This window comes from Pseudopodoces humilis, chromosome 4 (genome assembly GCF_049639895.1).
Source record: "Pseudopodoces humilis isolate 2021_Gansu_Grassland_sample_001 chromosome 4, ASM4963989v1, whole genome shotgun sequence".
NCBI lineage: Eukaryota > Metazoa > Chordata > Aves > Passeriformes > Paridae > Pseudopodoces > Pseudopodoces humilis.
The window spans coordinates 44,881,498-44,899,999 of record NC_142203.1 but is presented as its reverse complement, the minus strand read 5'-3'; positions in this window follow the sequence as shown (position 1 = coordinate 44,899,999).

Here is an 18,502-nt window from a genome sequence, read left to right as displayed (position 1 = left end):
TAGATGTTACTTTGTAGTTCTACAACAGTTTTTGTAAGGGACACTAGAAGATTTTAAACATAAACAAAGAAAAAATGCTATTCAACTATTCAACTATTTAGCTTTAGAGATGAAAAGAATACAGTGTAGTGAGTTTCAGCAACTCACTTATAGTAGTAAAAAAAGTAAAAATAAATGTTTTGGATCTGTTTGGTAGTTCTGTTATCATCCTTTCTCCAATAAGGATACATATGTTTACATTTAAGACCTCTCTAGACTGAAGTTTCTTCTTGCTCTGTTGTCACTTCCAATCTTTGTCCATCAAAATTGTTTTCTATAACTTAGTAATTGCTAGTCAGAGACCACACGTAGTGTTCTATATGCATTCTGGAATATGTTTCAGCTTATCTCATATAACACTTGAGAGTATTTTTCCCAAGTGAATCTCAGTGTTTTTCAGTTCTCTTAGTGTTTTACCATTTGTTTTCCTTATATTACACCAGTCAAAAGTGATTGCCTTGGAGAGTTAGTTGTGAGTACGATGGGAAAGTCTCTCTTTTTTCTTGCCCAGTTTAACTGCTTTTGTCTTGAACTCTAATTGTTGATGGGATTTTACTTATTTCATCCTGGTACCTTACAACGAATATTTGTGCACTTAGCTTGATCTCATAAATTGGTTTTAACAAATAAAATGTCCCAGTCAAAGCTAATAGTGATTGGTGGTTCAGTATCTCAAAAACAACAAAAATGTCAAATATGATATGGCAGGGCAAATCACAAAATCTTTCACACCTAGTCTTGAAAGATTACTGCTAAGACTTCGCTACTTCTAGAAAAAATATTTTTCTGCTATTCCCACCTTGCCTAAATGGTGGCTTAATATGGGTGTGGCAACCTAAGATGAAGTACAGACCATTAAGTCAGACTTTAAATAAGGTGGCATCAAGATTCCTCATCCATCATAACTTCTCTGTTCTGTTTTATTTTTATTTTTTAATAATTGCTTCAGACATTGCAAGACTATTTGATCTTCGTGTCAAGAGAAAGAAAAGAAAGTAGGAGAATTGACAGCTTGATCCTTGCCTTCTTAAGAAATACTAGCTTTTAGATTTTGACATCTTCTAGCAGTGGATCCAACTACACTAATAGCAGATACTTAATAGGTCTTGTTAGAACTTGAGCTTGATTGTAACCGTCACATCCAAAGAACTAGTTAGAATACCAGGTACTGTCACTGCTTTTATTGTAAACACTTTGTTGGGGACATCTAATAGACTTTCTGTATTTGTTCATTTTGGTGAGGTACAGTTACGAAAAGAAGCTGTAGACTTCACTATTGGCATTACTTTAAACCCTAGGAACCTGGAGAAAATAGGAAATTAAAATATTGTGTCCAAAAACTGGTTTCCTTTTTAAAGTATTTTTCATCCATGCACTTCTACCACTGGATCATGAGCCAAATACTGTTTGCAATTGACAGTGCTATCTAGATAGAACTCTGAATTTCCTTCGTTTATTGGCTGCTCCACTTTCAGTTAGTCTGATTTCATATCCAAAGTGTTGGTCTTTGACCTCGAGCCGATTTCTCTATATATGTGGCCCCACCAGTGTGTGTGTGTGTGTGTGTGTATGAAATTAATTAGAGGGATTTATTCCATGTGTGTGTGGATGGATAAGGAAAATAAGGGAAATAGTAAACACTTGTATAAATGGTTCTTTTTGAACCCTCAAAGTATTTAAGTATTTTAGTGTCAGTTTAAACTTAATGTGCGGGTCTTTCAACATTGGTAGCTTGTAGTTTGTAGTTTAACTTAATTATTCAGGGCATGAGAGTCTTTCAGTCAATATTTGATTTCAAGGATATAAAAATGTGACTTTCTACTATAAAAGTTAATTGTACTTGTGTAATTCACCCTACCAGTGCTATTAAGAAATACTTCTGTTCAGAGTAGAGCTAGAGATGATAAGAAGATGGCTCTAAGGAAGAAACAAAGGAAGTTAATCATTTGAAGGACTGCAAAAAACTGTTCTCTGTGAAATATTCTCAAAGAAACAGTGACTATTCTTAGAGTGTGACATTGAGTCTGTAGCAGCTGAGATTTTCTTTGTAAAATTATGCTCTATACAGTGAATAGTTTATTTTAGTTGTCTTGTTTGTGATTTCTTGGCATACCTGAAAAGCTTTCATGTGCATGTATCCTCTATTATGTATTCTGTGAATTAATACACTGTGTACAAGCTAAAGCCTTTTTACATTGGATACATGTAAATAAAATAGGTTATCAGTACTCTGTTTGCCTTTGTGATCTAGACAGCATAAATTTTAAGTTTTAAGAAGTTCTACAACCTGCCCCAAGCCACAGAGGCAACATCGCTTCACAGATCACTTTGATTAAGTTTCTTCTGGCTGACCTGTTACTGCAAATTAATTGTTATTGCACTGGTAGCAAATACATTGCTGCTGAAGAAGAACTACCAACAAGCTATGACATAATAATTACGACAACTCTTACAAAGTTGTCAGTTCTCTGTTATCCCCAGTTCAATGTCATGTCTAACAAAAAAAAAAGAAAAATAGTTAAAATATCAGGTTTGCTAGTCCTAATCATAAAATTAACTATCAGATTCTTCAGATAGCATAGCAGGTATGGTTTTGTGGGTTTTGCTGGTGTGCAAAGTACATGAATCCAAGCTTTATTGTCAGTGCTTTCCATAACATTGTTGCTATCTCCTTTTCCAGTCTTTAATAATATAAGACAGCTTAAGATTTCAATATGTTTTCTTCTCTTTTTTTTTTTTTCCTTCTCCCTAAAAGTTTAAAGAATGGTTGACATACAGTCCAAGTCACATTTTTTAGAAGGAAACAGTATAGTCTACACTTCTCTCATTCAATTCATGTATTTCTTTTAAAAGACAAAAAAATATGTCCTTGTAACTTCTTCAGCTTCTTCTATGACTTTATTGTTTTTACAGACCAGCCACAAAGACACATACACATATATGAAAACATTGCTTAGTGCCTTGTAATAGCTGTTGACAGAATTGAAACAATTGCTGTAAAATTAGAGCTAGAACAAATGCTATATTTGAAAGAAAGGATGGTCTTTAATTGGAGTGCCCCATTTATGCAGAGGAAAGGCATAAACATCTGGTCCTCCATGTATAGTTTTAGGAGGCATTTAATCAGGAAATCTGTGTAGAAGTGTACCACTAGATACATTTTTCCAGACTCCAATAGAAAATACTATCCATCAGGAGTGCAACTAGCTAAAAGTCTCATTTAGCAACAAAGGACCATAAAAAAAATACATAACAAGCAACTTCTAGACCTTAAAATACTTAATTCTCTCTTTGTCTTATTCAAAACAATCTAACTTCCAGCCTTTAAAATATTTTTTGAATTATTATAAAGGCTAGGCCAATGATTTAGGCTCTAAATTTATTTTCTTATACCAGGAAAAGTAAATTCATTAATATAAAATACCTATAGGTTACTGTTGTCACACCTTGTAGATGAAAAGCAAGTATATTGTGGTGATGAATAAGAGACACAAATCTCTCAACCTCACTACTGTGTAAGACAAACAAAGATATATCCCTTTCCTTTAAACTGGATCAGTGAAGTATGTATGTCACCTTGAATTAATGTAATTGCAGGTTTTAGGATCTGTAAGAAATCTCAGGACTTGTAATCTATTCTGAGACAAGATTATTATGTATAGAACACCTCTGTGGCACATTGTTTCAAAACTTCCTAAAAAATTCTACTATACCTTTCATAAGTGGCCTACTCCAGTACTTCACAGCCTTTAATGTTAGTTTTTGTTAATAGCTAAGCAAAATCGTTTTCTTTCTAAATAAGCTGATTCCTTCTTGTTCTCTCCTAGGCATACTTCATAGCAGACTTTTGAACACTTGCAGACTTTTGAGCACTGGAAGACTTGTAGTTTTTTTTTCTCATTCTTCCATCTTCCTCATAAACCTAACAATGCCTTTTCCTTCAAACATTTCTCATGTTGTATTTCTAAAAATGATTAACACTCTTGTTACTTTTCCATGAGTACTACTCAAGTTACCATAAATACCAGCAAGTTCATTAGTCTGATTTGCAAACAGTAGTCTAGCTGAAGCTTCCATAGACAATAGAGTAATTACCTATTGTAGGTACAATAGTCTTAGTACTGCAGCTCAGATTGGCATTTGCCTTTTAATATCATACTTACCGATTCAGTTTATGTTCCACTCTAATTTGATATCCCCATTTGTAAGTACTGTGATAAATGTCTGAGAAGCTAGTCTTTTTTTAAATTATTTTTGCCTTCTTTTGTTCTTTGCCAGCAACTTTGAAACAAACCTTTCTTAGCCTTTTTCAGTTTACCAGGACTATATAATATATTCTCTTTCACCAAAGTATTATTGACATTATGATCAATCTTATGATTATCAAAATGCCCTTGTTCTATGCCTTGTGTTTCAAGACAGCTGAGCCAGGTAGTTGTGACTCTGCTGATCCAAAGATTGTCAGCTCAGTTACAAAAACAGTACACATATTATCAAATAGGACAGAAAACAAACTGATAAATGCTTTTTACATGACTCTTGAAACCCATTGTAGATAGTCCAGTACTTCTGTGCAGAATTAGCTTCTATCATAAAAATCTTATTAATGCAGGTTTGACCAGAACCTTGCCAGTAGAACACATTGGACATACGTTGATAAACCAGTGAAGACTTGCTGAAGACTTCTCTGAAATCTGCCTTGTAAGACCTATCTAAGATGATGTTTGAGGATGCTAAGGTCTCTTTGGCATGACACAGAGCTGCAGGTTCAATTAATATTAGTAGAAACACTTAGCGTTAGTAAAATCTGTATCTTCCATAATGACATAATCTCAAGTTTGAAAAATTTATTTCAAATTTCTTGGCCTTCTTCTTTGTAAAATCACCTTAAGAACAGCAACAGCTCTGGATTTTCTTGCTGTGCATCTTCAGAGAATCTTTGATGAAAACTGTTACATAGGCATAAACATAGCTGTCTGTTTGGTCAAATAAGTAAAAGCAGGGAATCAAACCGAAGTCTTTTGCACTGTCTTGCAGACCACTAACCACAGTAAAGATATTTGGCTGGCCCAGAAATAACATGTGAGACTGAAGCCATATCCAGACTGGAGATTTTTTTAAATTATTATATCCTCAGGAAGCAATAATTTTAGAATTGAGGGCAGGATGATTGTTTTGTTTTCTTGTAAATCTTTCAAGATGCTAATTGTGATTATAGAATGAAATTAGAGATCTGTCAATTTTATATCACAGACAAAAATTAGAAATTTGTGAAACTCAAAGGACTCTCTGTTAAGAATAGAAAAGTATTTGTTTGCAGAAATGTGTTTATGTACAAGAATAAAAGTCAAACAGCAGAATTAGACACCTTTCAGGTAAAGGCTGCCAAAAGATAAAAGCATGTGGAAATCTGTAAAGCTTTGAAGTACAGTAGATGAAATTAATTTGTCTCATGCAAACAGTACTAGGTATCTGAATTTGCTTTTAAAAATTGCTTAGCATATAAAATTGGTTATACTATTATTTGTTAATAGAGAAGCTCATGTATAAAGGCTTTCAAACCATGCAGGAAACCCTAACGAACTGCACATAGGGAAGCTTGGACCTGTAGAACAAATCTATTATGTAGGTCAAGAGTATTAAATAAAATAAATTCACTTTGGAATTTAATGTAGAATTCCGGCACTAGAGCATGCAAGGAGTGGACATTCTTCATCCCTGGTTGTAAATTTGTGGTGGTGTTCATGCATCTTGAGAACTTTCCTCAATCTTTTGTCATTAAAATCAGTTCTACTCCATGCTGAGAGCTAGGAAGGAAAATATTGATGATTAAAGAGACATACAGCTGCTATTACTGATCCTGAATAGTTTACTTAGGATACCCTAGATTATGACTTTCTTCGGTTTTTTCCACACTTTTGGGTAAAGGCTTGGGTGTGTGCTCGAAAAAACAAGCCCCCAGTGGGGGTAGAGAATGCCCATTTATTGTCTATTCTGCCTGCTGTTTAGCAGTGTAGTGTATGTGGGATAAACAGCAAGATTGAAAACAATGTTATTGTTGTTACTATTGTTACTTATGACAAATAGGTATCTTTTCTTTGATTTCCACAAACATAGACAAAATTTAGTTTACACTTTAGTGTAAACTAAACACTTTACACTTTAGTGGAAGGTACCACATTGACATTCCAACCAAGTCAATGTCTATACTTCAAAATAAATTGCAGACACTTGCTACATATTTTTACTATCTTAGTTTTTGCTGTATATTAAAATAAATTCTGTCTTTGGTTTCCCTAAATAACATTGATAGAAGGTCAAAAAAGTGTAAATTGATAATATTCAAAGTATTTTTGAAAAATAGTGAGTGGAAGTACCTGCTTTCCATTGCCTTAGAATGAACTAGTAGTCCATCTCAGGACATAGTTTACTTTTCAGACACTTCAGGGAAGTTGTTGTTGATATTGTTTAATAATCAGATTATTACAACCACAAAAAGTGTTTGATCAACAATCAAAAGTATATAAAAAGTATCTTGATGTTTAAGCAAACAGTTTAAAGAACACCTGTGTCAATCATTCAACTCTAAATACTTAGTAACACTGAAAGCTGTCCTTCTAGACAGCTTAAATGACTCAGGCCCTTAGTTTCATCCTGCTGCAGAGTTTCCTTTGTGAGTATGTGGAATTGCTCAGACTTGCTTGTCCCAATGTATTTTTGCTTCCAATACCAATCTAGTGCTTCCAAGTGACTTATTTAACTATGTACTTCCCCTTCTTGTTCTAGTTGTGTCATTTCCTCATGTTTTCCTTGGCTTCTACTTTTCCAGTCACCATAGATAGCTGTATTTTTAAATTCCCTCCACTTCTTTTGCTATGTTAGATGGAATAATCTCCAAAGACTAATAATTGAGTACAACTTCTCTTTTAATCCTCAAGCCACATATCTTTCACTCTCCTCCCTTCCATTCCGAGATACAATTTCTTCCATGAATTAAAAATAAGGAAGAAGATGGAGTATTTAGATGAAATAAAAGAAACATGGAAATATATAAATTGCTACATTCATTTTCCACATAAAATAATTTCTATGACATACATGACATTGGCAAATATACTTCTTATATTGGAATGCCTTTATTAGTATTCCTAATAATGCATGTCTTCTGGATCGAAGATACCATCAAGTTAAGATATACTATAAATTCTTTGTATCAACAAGAATACTTCTCAAGATGGCACTTGTTTTTGCATACTGAAAAATATTTTATTTACTACTACAGGTACATACCAAATCTGCAAATACTAGAAGCAGTTATTCTAGAGGAGGAATGTCTGTTGGGGCACCCTCAGGGATTCATGAGAAAACTGGGTGCAGTTTTGTTTTCCTACTCTTTTTGCATGACCTAAGCCAGTGTAGCTCTTTGTAGATCAGTTCCACCTGTGTCAAATGGGTGTTACAAGAAGTTTCCAACTTACAGGTGTAGAGACATATATGGTCAACTAAATTTATGAAATCAAGACTGTGTGATCATTACAAATACTCCACTGGAATATAGATGCTTTTGACAAAAAGAAAAATTTTTAATCTGTAGAGAATATCAAGCTTTCTTGGGATTGTGGAATTCTGTGCAAATCTTACTGATTTCTGCTTCAAAAACGAGGTGCATTTCCTATCTTTGTTTTATGTCCTGTAAACATACAGGAGGACAAATTTTTAAAAAGTTCTAGAAATATTCCAAAACACTCCAGTGTACACACTTCTGCTGTTAGGAAGAGCACAACAGAGATACAAATTATATAGCAAAGACACTGCTGAGATGCAATAATGAGAAGAGCAAGGAAAAAGCTCAGTGTACAGAATTCATTTAATGTCTTATGGCAAAGGCAGGGAAATGGAGATTAGGATGCAGGGCAAACTAATCATGCTGGTGATAAAGGAATAGAAATAAAATCTGTAGAGCATATAAGGAAGTATAAGAGGTTGCAGGGGAAGTAAACAGGAATAGACAACAGAGAAGGATGCACAGTCTCTGTAGTTTCTTTCTATCTTTACTTTTCATGCAATTTTTCCAAGTAAAAAGAACTATCTGATCACTTAATTTCTATCATAGTAACTTAGTTCTTTTTCACAATGCAATTTACACATTTTCTTTTCTGATTTGGGGAATTTATTCAACCATCTTTCAAATCTTCTACAGAGGCTTTTTTGCCAGTGTCTTATTTTTCCCTGTAATCTTATTTGCTTGCCCTTAAACATTTTTTTTTATTTCCTTCCAAGCCAATCTTTGATGCTTTTAAATTTTATTTACTTTTAGTTATGTTCATTAAAGAAACATTTCCCTTAAGATTTTAACACTATTCAAAAAGTATGCTAAAAACAACATAGATACTAGGCAAAAGCAATCAAATTATTTCACATTGACAAACTAGTATGCACAATGCTATGAGTTGCATCATGTAGTAAGATAAAATGCTATAGTAATGGTCATGATGTCTAAGATAGTTTCTAATTTTCTGTGTGGATGATTTTCTTTCTTCCCTAAAAAGAATGCAAAAAACACCCTCCTGTTTAAAACAAACTAGCAAATAATTTGCCTTTCTAACATTTGGGAGCAAAAAAGGCTCCTGGTCAATTTGCTGTCTACTCTAGGTCCATTTACTTTATACTACTTCAGAATATGACCAGTGACCAAAAGACTTTGGAAAAACAGAAAGTTTTCTAACAACATCCTGCTTAATTACTAGACCCACCCTTCCCTCCCTCCCTCCCTCCCTCCCTCCCTCCCTCCCTCCCTCCCTGCAAAGGCACTGAGTACTCAGTAGACAATACTGATTCATCAAGGTGGGTGAAGAATTTAAGTATAAAGATGTTCAACCTTAGGGGAAAATCTGCAAGGTAGCAGATTACAAATGGTTAAAGAAGTATAGATAGAAACCAGCAAATCTGAAGCAAATAACATGACAAATTTCAAAGGGGATGAAGAAGTGAAGAGGAATCCATGAAGAATGAGACAGGTATTACATGGCAGAGATGGACAGCAGACACAGAGAAAAGAGAGAGGCATATTGTTAACTGCTGAGAGACTGATACTAGCAGGAAAAAAGATCATGTTAGGATTACTTGTAGGGTCAATGATTATGGAAAATATGTGGATGAGAATACACGTGGTGAAACATTTAGCCTGCTAGAAGTCCTAGAAAGTCTGCATTTCAAAGAAGCTGTTCTTACAGAAGTTATGTACTCGATAAATATCAGATGAAAAATAGTGTGAAGAGACCAAAGAGCTGCCACAAACACAAATACTTAAGTAATGCAGAGTACACCAGAGAAGAAAAATTTCAGGGCTGCAGAAATCAACTGAGAATCAGATACTACTCAGCTTGAGAGGGGACCCTAGAAGATAGGCATAGAAGCCCTTTGAATTTGTTCCATATACTTTCATACTGACTGTGTAGGCATGAATTGGAATTATTCCTTATTTTATAAAAGGTCATTCCATCATTTCTGAAGTTGAAAAGTATTATGATAATTGACAAGGTTATTCACTTTTTAGAAACCTGTCAAATGCCAATGAAGCATTACAAGAAACAAAGCTGCAAGGACATAACCTATCAGGCTTTTGCTACTCAAAATAGTGCTGATTCTACTCCTCAGAAAGTTAAATTCCTGTGGACTACTATGTCCTTGGCTAAGAGGCCTAGTCTTGATAAGCCTCTGACCTCCTGTATCGCCTTTCCTCCACTTCCCTGACATACTCTTTTCCTGTATACCTTCAGGCTGGTTAGTTTCTAGTCAGAATAAGTAGTAAGAAAATGAAAACAATGATTTTTGTTGGGTATTTGCTCAAGGTTTTCTGGAAGTGGTGAAAATTTCTCACTGTGAACATTTGTGTCTGTGACCAACAGCTCAACTGTTCCATGGTTGCTGTATCATTCATATCTTTCCACACTTTCCAGCAACATTGCAATAATTTTTTGATCTCAGAAATGAAGGTGTGTCAGTATAGAAGAGGAGATTCTTCATTTTTGGTGAGAAAAAATGAGTTTACTGAAAATCTCACTGAACTCATGGGCCAGGTGACATTCAGACTCCTTATGTGAGAGGACAAGACAAGGAAAACAGTGATGATGACAGAAAAAGCATGTTTCTCAGAACTCCGCATGACTAACATGAGGCCAACTGCAAAAAACATAGTTGTGCTTTAAAAAAGAAAAGGCCAGTAAAATGTCTTTAGTTACAGTGGACTTTGTGACTGTTTACTCTTGATACTGGCTAAGAAAGGTGAATAAAGAAAGAGTCGGGGACATCTTCGGGTATAAGCACAAGGTTATGCAGCTTAATAGCCCCCAAGGGATCAGGAATTTCTAGGAGAAAAAAAAAAAAAAAAAAAGAAAGAAATTCCTCAGAGATCCCAATCACAAAAATAACCTGGTTTTAGAAGCTTCTGTTTCTTATATCAAAAACTAGCAAGCAGAGTAGTAACAGAGGCTCCTGAGTAAACTGAGACCCCAAATGAGCAGTATCCACACAATTCAGGGAGAAGTAAAGATCATCCAATTCAGTGTGCCAAAGTGTTTATAGCTTACATCCCAAGCTTCTCCTTTGCACTCTGCTGAGGCTTTTGCTAAATCCCTACATACATTAAAAATACTAACCACACTCCACACTTGCTTGACAGGCTGACTATCAGTGGAGAATACAAATTCAGCCTGGATACTAAGTTTTTCTAGCAGATAAAACAGTCATATACAAGGATGACCAGTAGTGATTAGGCTGTGGTACTACACAGAAGTTCCTCCATGTGATTTGAATTAATTGATTTATTAGTAGCAAAATAGCCAGGTGGTTCAAGCTAATTAAGACTATGATTGCTAATTGCCAGCACTGGGGAGAGTATGTGCTGCAGAGGCAATAGATACAGTTTGTTTGTAACAGCTCTGTAAACTGCTACATAGTTAAGACTGGGGGAAAAAAAAAAGGAGGGAGAAGATGATGCTGAGATGGAGGTGTAACTTACAGTAGGCCCCTTTCAGATGACATGAAAGCAACCAGTCCTATTAAAAAAATCTGTTACCCCTCAGCAGTCAAGTCTAGTGGCCTCTAAAGTTGTGTGGGCACAAGATAATAGACTGGGGTTCAGGAATAAAGTATATCTTGTACCATTAATAAATAAAAATAAAGTACCTAATGTGTCTTTATATCATCCTTTTTTAAATTTTGATTTTAAAGCATTTTATACATAATATATTAATATAGTAGTGCATGTATATAATCTATAAATTATATAGGGGTGTGTGATCAAAAAAGTTGTAGTCTAGTGGTCTAGCTTAGAACTCAGAATAACTTTTCATCAGGTTTCGAATTTTCAGTGTATTTCAGTCTCTGCTTTCCTGGGTGATTTCAGGTAGTAAGTTGCCTCCCAGATTTAGGTGTTTAAAAGAAATCAGCAATACAGTGTGGTTCATGGTTTTTGTCAAACCCAAGACATAAACCTGACATTCATGTGCATTATAGAGAAATGTGTGTTTCTCATAATGCTTCATAAATCATACAGTACAACTGTAGGGCCAAATAGGCCCAAATGATTGTTTTCATCAGATTGTTTGACTAAAAGCCATAGAGAAAGTATGATCTAAATTTGGAAAATCTATTTTAATAAGTCTTTATGACCATTGCTGTATTAAACATTAAAAAAAATCCAGATAGTATGCTAATTATAGAAGGCTGAGGTTTTAAAAACTTAGATTTTTTAGATCAAGGAATTTAAAAACCCACAACATATTTCTAGCTATGGAATTGCTATGGAATATGCTTTAAAGGAATATCAACACTGTCATTTTTGAAACATCTTTTATTCTAAACCCAGTTAATTTATGATAAACTAATTTTAAAACAGATGTCTAATTTTTTTATCCTGAACATTGGATTCCTCATAGTTCTTTCTTTATCAAGCACTACATAGTTCTGGATGTTCCTGTTCTTAATGTCCTTCTTTTTTCTCACTAGCAAATGAACCATGTTTTTTTTCCTTTTAAAACAAGATCCCTATTCCTTTCAGTTTGCCTGCCAAAACTGATAATCTCCTTGGATGCTGGCACAAGTGTTTTAGAATGAACCAGTTTCCAGAACTTATTCCATGTTTATAGTGACACTCTGAAAAGGAGTGTTACCTTCTGTTCTCTCTTCTTCATAGCTTGACTGAAGTTTCAAACAAATATTCTGGCTTGTTCTAAAAGAAACTTCTGCATATGTGATTATTTTTTCTTTACATTACCTTAAATGTCAAAAGTGAAATGTTATGTTGTATTAAAGAAAATTTGATTAACAGATTCTAACGGATAATGAAGTTTGCAACATTATTTAGTCAAATGTAATTCAATCTCTATCACAAATCATTTTGTCTTCTCAGTTTTTGCAAAATACATGGCAGGTTTGTGGGAGAAATGTTTAATTCCCATGCTAGTTATATGTGTTTATTTGATGCTTTCCAATTCATTTGTTTCAGTTCACTTAGCTGGTATTGGATCTTTTCTCTATGGTGCCACCCCCTCATTTAATTTTCTCAGTGTGAGAAATTCTCATCCTGAGGAGGCTGCTAGGATGAGAATTTTCCCAGCAGATTTTTTCTTTTGATTTTTGTGTTCTCTAATATCACATGTTTTTTTGTTGCGAATTTTAGTAATTTACTTATAGAAACATAATTTTGTAAATAATAAACATTTTAAGATTTTTTTTTTATTATTTTTTTTTCCCAGAGAGGATAATATTTGGCAATTCTGTGGAATTCTCTCTGCCTTGCCTTCTGTCTTATATTTATTTTCTTGAGCATAAATTCTTCGGCAAGGTTCTTCTCAGTGAGGTTCCTGTGGGAATTTTAAGTGCATTAATTCACTAAGCAAAGTAAACGAAATTTACTATCTATCTGTGTAGCCTTTCTATCGCAAAACATTAGTTTTCATCCATTTTTTTGAATCTTATTTTGATAGTTTGCTGTTATAGGGTTTGTGTACAGACTTTCCTGAGATCTCCCCATATGTCATTATGTTCATGTTTCTGTGCTGCCACACAAGTTGTCAAAGATGCCACGTTTTTTTCCATTTCTTTCTATTTGACACATCCCTGGCATTTATTTCTAGGACTGTTTTTTAAAACACTTGAAATTAGATTAACTAGGTGTCTTTTTTAAGCTACTTTAATATTCACTCCTCACTTGATTGATACTATGTATTAGTTTTTACCCCTTCTGTACTGAAAATAGAAGAAATACAAATGTCACATTCTGACCTCACGTCAAGACCTTGTGGGTTTCTTTTGACTTGCTACTTCAGAAATATTTTAGTTATCTCTTTAGGGATGCATTGACAGTAATAGCCTTGCTTTGTGGCTCAGAAATATTCATAGTCTGTAGCTTGAACTGTCTGTTGTTAAGCTGAGAGACTGCTGTATGCTTTAGGAGCTATATAGGCACTGATGTGGACTGTTTTAAGATATGTCCCTATATAAGCTCCAGCTTGTGCAAAATGCTAAAAGCAGCACTCTTACTAGTGCTTTGGCCTGTCCCACAACATTGCTTAAATACTGATAAAAGCAATACTTTATTTTACTGTTCTTGCAAGAATAAAATTTGACTTGAAAAGCAATAGTGCAATAGAGAACATCCACCTTCTAGGTCTGTTGACTGTGTGCCTGCAGTTCACCTCCTGAGGTCTTAGACTGCTGACCTTTGTCCTGACAGCACAAATTTATTTGAAGCTTTTGTATCTTTCTCTCTGAGGCTGCTACACGCCTCAAAGATAAAACTGAGTGTTGACCATGAAGGGGTAAGATGTAAAACATACTTCAGGTTTTAGATCAGAGCTCAAACCTCAGTGGATCTCTTTGGCTCAAGCTGATTAACTGATCTCTGTGATTAATACCTGCAAACTTTCTTGGCTAACTCATCTGAAAGGGATTATTTAAGTATCATGTATATTGTACATACAAAACTAGTTTAGCATTGGCTTTCTGTAGGAACAAAAACATTGTTTTTTAGTTGTTATATTTAATGGAACAGAATAAAATATTGTTCTATTTGATCTCTGTCCCCTAGTGGGGTTTTTTTTTTCCTTTCTTTCCAACAGTGTGACAGTTTCCTCTTTAGACTTTTAATTATGTCTCCAAGGAGCTTCTACATTAGCAATGGTGGTGGCCATTTACCATTCCACCCAGCTGGATTCTACCCAGGTTATAACAAGTTTTATAAAGATGGTTGTTGTATATTTTTGTGGGCTTTATTTGAATAATGTAATGGCTGAAATGGTCAAACCATTATTTTATCTGGCTACAGAAGTTGAAACACTTATGATTGTGGTAACATGGTCTATTCAGGTCATGTATCTGAGTTGAATATGATAATTCAGACCAATTTTTTCTCAACAAATCTGCTAATGGCATTGTCTTTGTGAGACGATCTGATCAGACCCTGTGTTTTCAACCTCTGCTATAGTATTTGAATAGCTCTAAAAATCAGACACTTTGGATAGCTCTTTTCCTCTTCTTTAGGATTATTATAAAGAATTCTGCATTAACTATATTGTATCTTCCTGCCTTCCATTAATTCTATCACTCCTTTACATAACATCTCTAAATGCATTTCCATGCTACATGCTGAGAAAAAAATGTAGAAGGGCATGCATCTTCCTTTTCACTCTAAAATGCTTCCCAAAAGCCTGTTTCCCTCTAAAGTCCAGACAGAAAAGGTCAGACATTCCACAGACTGCCATACAGTATATTTGTAAGAGGATTATAGCGAAGGTGGAATTAGTTGTGTAACACTAAAAAAATTAGAATTAAATATAGAAAAAAAAAATTATAAAATCTGAAAAGATAGCCTTAAAACCTATGAGTAAACCTATTATCTCACTATCAAAACATGTTCTTAACTTCTTGTGTTCCAAGTTCCTCTTACCTCTCTGTGACAATCAGAACATCAGGTCTAATGCAGGGTAATTTTTAAGGAATTTCAGGCTGATACTTTCTTTTCAGGGTTATTATGAAAAAAACATGCTGTGCACATGTTAAAACACATGGACTTAGTGAAGGTGCTTTTATTTGTAAGTCACATCTGGAATGCTAAGTCTTTTTTGTTTGGTTGGTTGGTTTTTTTTTTTAAAAAGTGCAGTCTGGACAAACTGAAAACAAGGGTAGTCCAACCCAAGACAAACAGTTACTATGCCCAGGTAGTTGTGGTGAAAGAGAAGACCCCCCTCTTCTGGCATGAACTGGAGTAGCTCTCACTAGAAGATGATAAAATAGGTTCAAAGGAATGTTTTGATCAGAAAAAATGAATAAACCTAATATTAATATCTCTATTAAAAGTATATCTTTCTCCATCATGTCCTCTGAAGTTTTCTCATTTCACACTTACAGAGACTTAGTCCTCCACACCAGGTCACACACAGCATATGTATCAAAAGTGTTCTAGCTTCTTTGCCAGACATTGAACATTCAGTGTATCATGGACAGATTATTTTTGCATATATTTTTTTCTGGTTCAGGACAAAACATCTGAAGAACTCTTTATTCCAAGCACAGAGTGAACTGAGCACTGACATTATAAATATGCCCTGCAGTCTTGTTGACTGTAGAAAGAAAAGCCTTTTGACAGACAAATTGTCTTTGTTCAGGCAATATTGTTTGTTTCATTCTTCCCTGAAGGTGACCAACAATTCCAGCTAGTGAGAAAAGGCTATTGTTAAAGATGGACAGAAATCCTTCTGTATCCAGCATTTCAATTGTTCCTGTAAATGCAAGGTTTTCTCCATGATAAATGTGGCAGTGAGAATTATGTCCCAATCACATTTCAAAATAGACAACTATGTGTTTATGTGTATTTATCCATATCTCCTTAGCTGCCAGAAATAAAGAAGCAGCATTTATAATTTTTTTCCTTTTGTTTAGTTTTACATTTTGTATTATTTTTCATTTTTTACCAGCCTTTACAATTTATGAGTTAATGGTAGGTAGATAGAATTCTTCCCTGTTAGATCATAAATTTCACTCTTTGTAAACACAAGATAGACTAGTTTCCTCTACATCCTCATGGTTAAGAAAAATAACAGAGCAGTGAGAGACATTTCCATTCCTCCTGTATTGCTGGATGAGCAGCTGTTTTGCTTTAGGTTTAAAAACTGAAGTCAGAGATGGAGAGAGATGTAATGCTATTCAGTATTTTTCACCTGTAAGGTAGAATATTCCCTGTCTGAAAAATGGGAAGAGTTTTAAAGACCAATGGTGTACAGTTGTCTCATTTCTATGCAGTAATACACAAAATAATATATTTCCTTCCAGTACACAGTTAAGGTATAAAACTCAGGCATCGTTACTTAGGTAAGTGTTGGAAATAGAATGGTAGCCATTATGACAACACTGAAGTGGCATTGAAATTTATCTTAAAAAGAACAGAAAATCTCTTCATTTTCAGCAGTTGTCTTCTGTATATCAGAAAATTCAGATAATTTTAATATATTTTATACATTTTAATTCCAGATTAATATGTAAAACCTAAATAATATGAAACTACTAGTTTTCATTTTTCTGTTCTCTATGTTTTTACTATTTCCATTTCTGTTATCCATATCTAAATATTAATCTTTGTTTGACTTTCCTCTGTGAAATCTGAACAAAGTATGTATTTCTCTAGATTTTTATCTAGACTCTAGATCTCTTTTTTCTCTAGGTTCTCTCTTCTTCTCTTGATTTTTACATGAGTTCTCAGATTGTGCAGTACAGTTTTGCTTTTCAAATCTATTGTTTAATTAGAGCAGTTTCCATCCACTACTACAAAAAAGACATTTGTGTTGGAGTTGCTATACTAATGGGTAGGAAGAGAACTTTATTTTCTTCTGAATACTTTTGCACTTTACTAAATTTATCTGCTTTGTCCAAAATAAATTCTTTTTTTGAAAGAAGGGTGAGATTTATTCTTGAGAATAAATGGCTAGTATATCAACTGATGTCTCTCTGGAGTCTTCAATTACAAATGTTTAACAGTTGCTGTTGACGTACAGTAAAATTAAGGCAGTCACAGTTTTGAAGGTGTGAAAGGTTTCTTGGGGTACAGCAAGCTGGAAAAGAAATCAACTGCATTATTTCTAATTATTTCAAAGCATGCTTTAGTTAGCCCTCAGTAAGCCTATGACAGACAGACATACCACATAGAGGATAAAAAATATTATAACAATGCATTATTTATGATTTTGTCATAAAATTGGACCTGTGAAAAAAGAACCTTGATCAGAAAATGTCTTAAAACTAATTGTTAGAGAACAGCAGATTAGTAATTTATTGTATCTACAGTTTCTTCATCTTCTTGAGTGTTTCTATGAAGAATACATTGCATTTCTACCTGCAATACTTCATGAACTGTTTCCTCAAACCTCCTTAAAGCCATTAGCAATGTATATAATTACTTTATACTTGCATAGCTAATGTTAGATCAGATTTTCATTTCTCAGTGTTATGACATGTTGGAAGGTTCTCGTGAGCAATTGTCAGCAGGTGGGTTACAGAAGAAGGTAAGTGTTTTATCTCCTATGAGGATAAGGCTAAGACAGTTGCTTGCTAAACAGTTTTAAAATGTTTGGAATCTATATTAAATTTTACTGGTGACTTTAAAGGCCTTCTGACCTTTGTTTTCCAATGATTTCAGTGGTTATCCAGCGCCAAAATGCTTAAAAAAATTAGTCCTTACTGTGTGATGTCTTTAGTTTAAATTCTATAAACATTCTACCCTAATAGGTGTGCCAAGAGACTGTATCTTATTTATATGTGTACTATTACCTTACATTAATATTAATACAGACATTAGCCAGTATGATGTTCAGTTTTACTAAAAAGGGGATTCATAGTAGTTAAACAGACTGATCTTCTCTCAAAACAATGGCAATCTTCTTCTTTAGGATTTTGAATACTCTAGAATATTCTTACTCAAGACAACTAACTCACTGGTACTCACATTTTGCCCCTGCATGAAAAAGGCAGTGTCCTCAGCTGCCTTAGGAGGAGTGAGAGTAGCAGTTTGAGGGAGGTGGTCCTTCCTGTCTACTAAGCACTGGTGAGGTGACACCTCCAGTGTTGTGTCATGTCCAGTGCTCCATGGTAAAAGAGAGCTATACAAACACAGGAGAGGGTCCAGTGAAGCGCTACTAAGATCGTGATGGAATTAGAGCAACTCTCATTTGAGGAATCACAGAAAACTTGATCTGGTCATCTAGGAGAAGAAAATCCTCAAAATCACAGAATCACAGAGCTGGTCAGGTTAGAAGGGACCAGAGTAGTTCAACATGCATGTTCAAGCAAGAGCTTCTCAGAGTGCATAGCACAGGATCACATCCAGATTGTTCTTGAATATCTCCAGTGAGGGACACTCCACAACTGCTCCTGCTCCAGTCACCTGTGCAGTAAAGAATCTCTTCCTCAC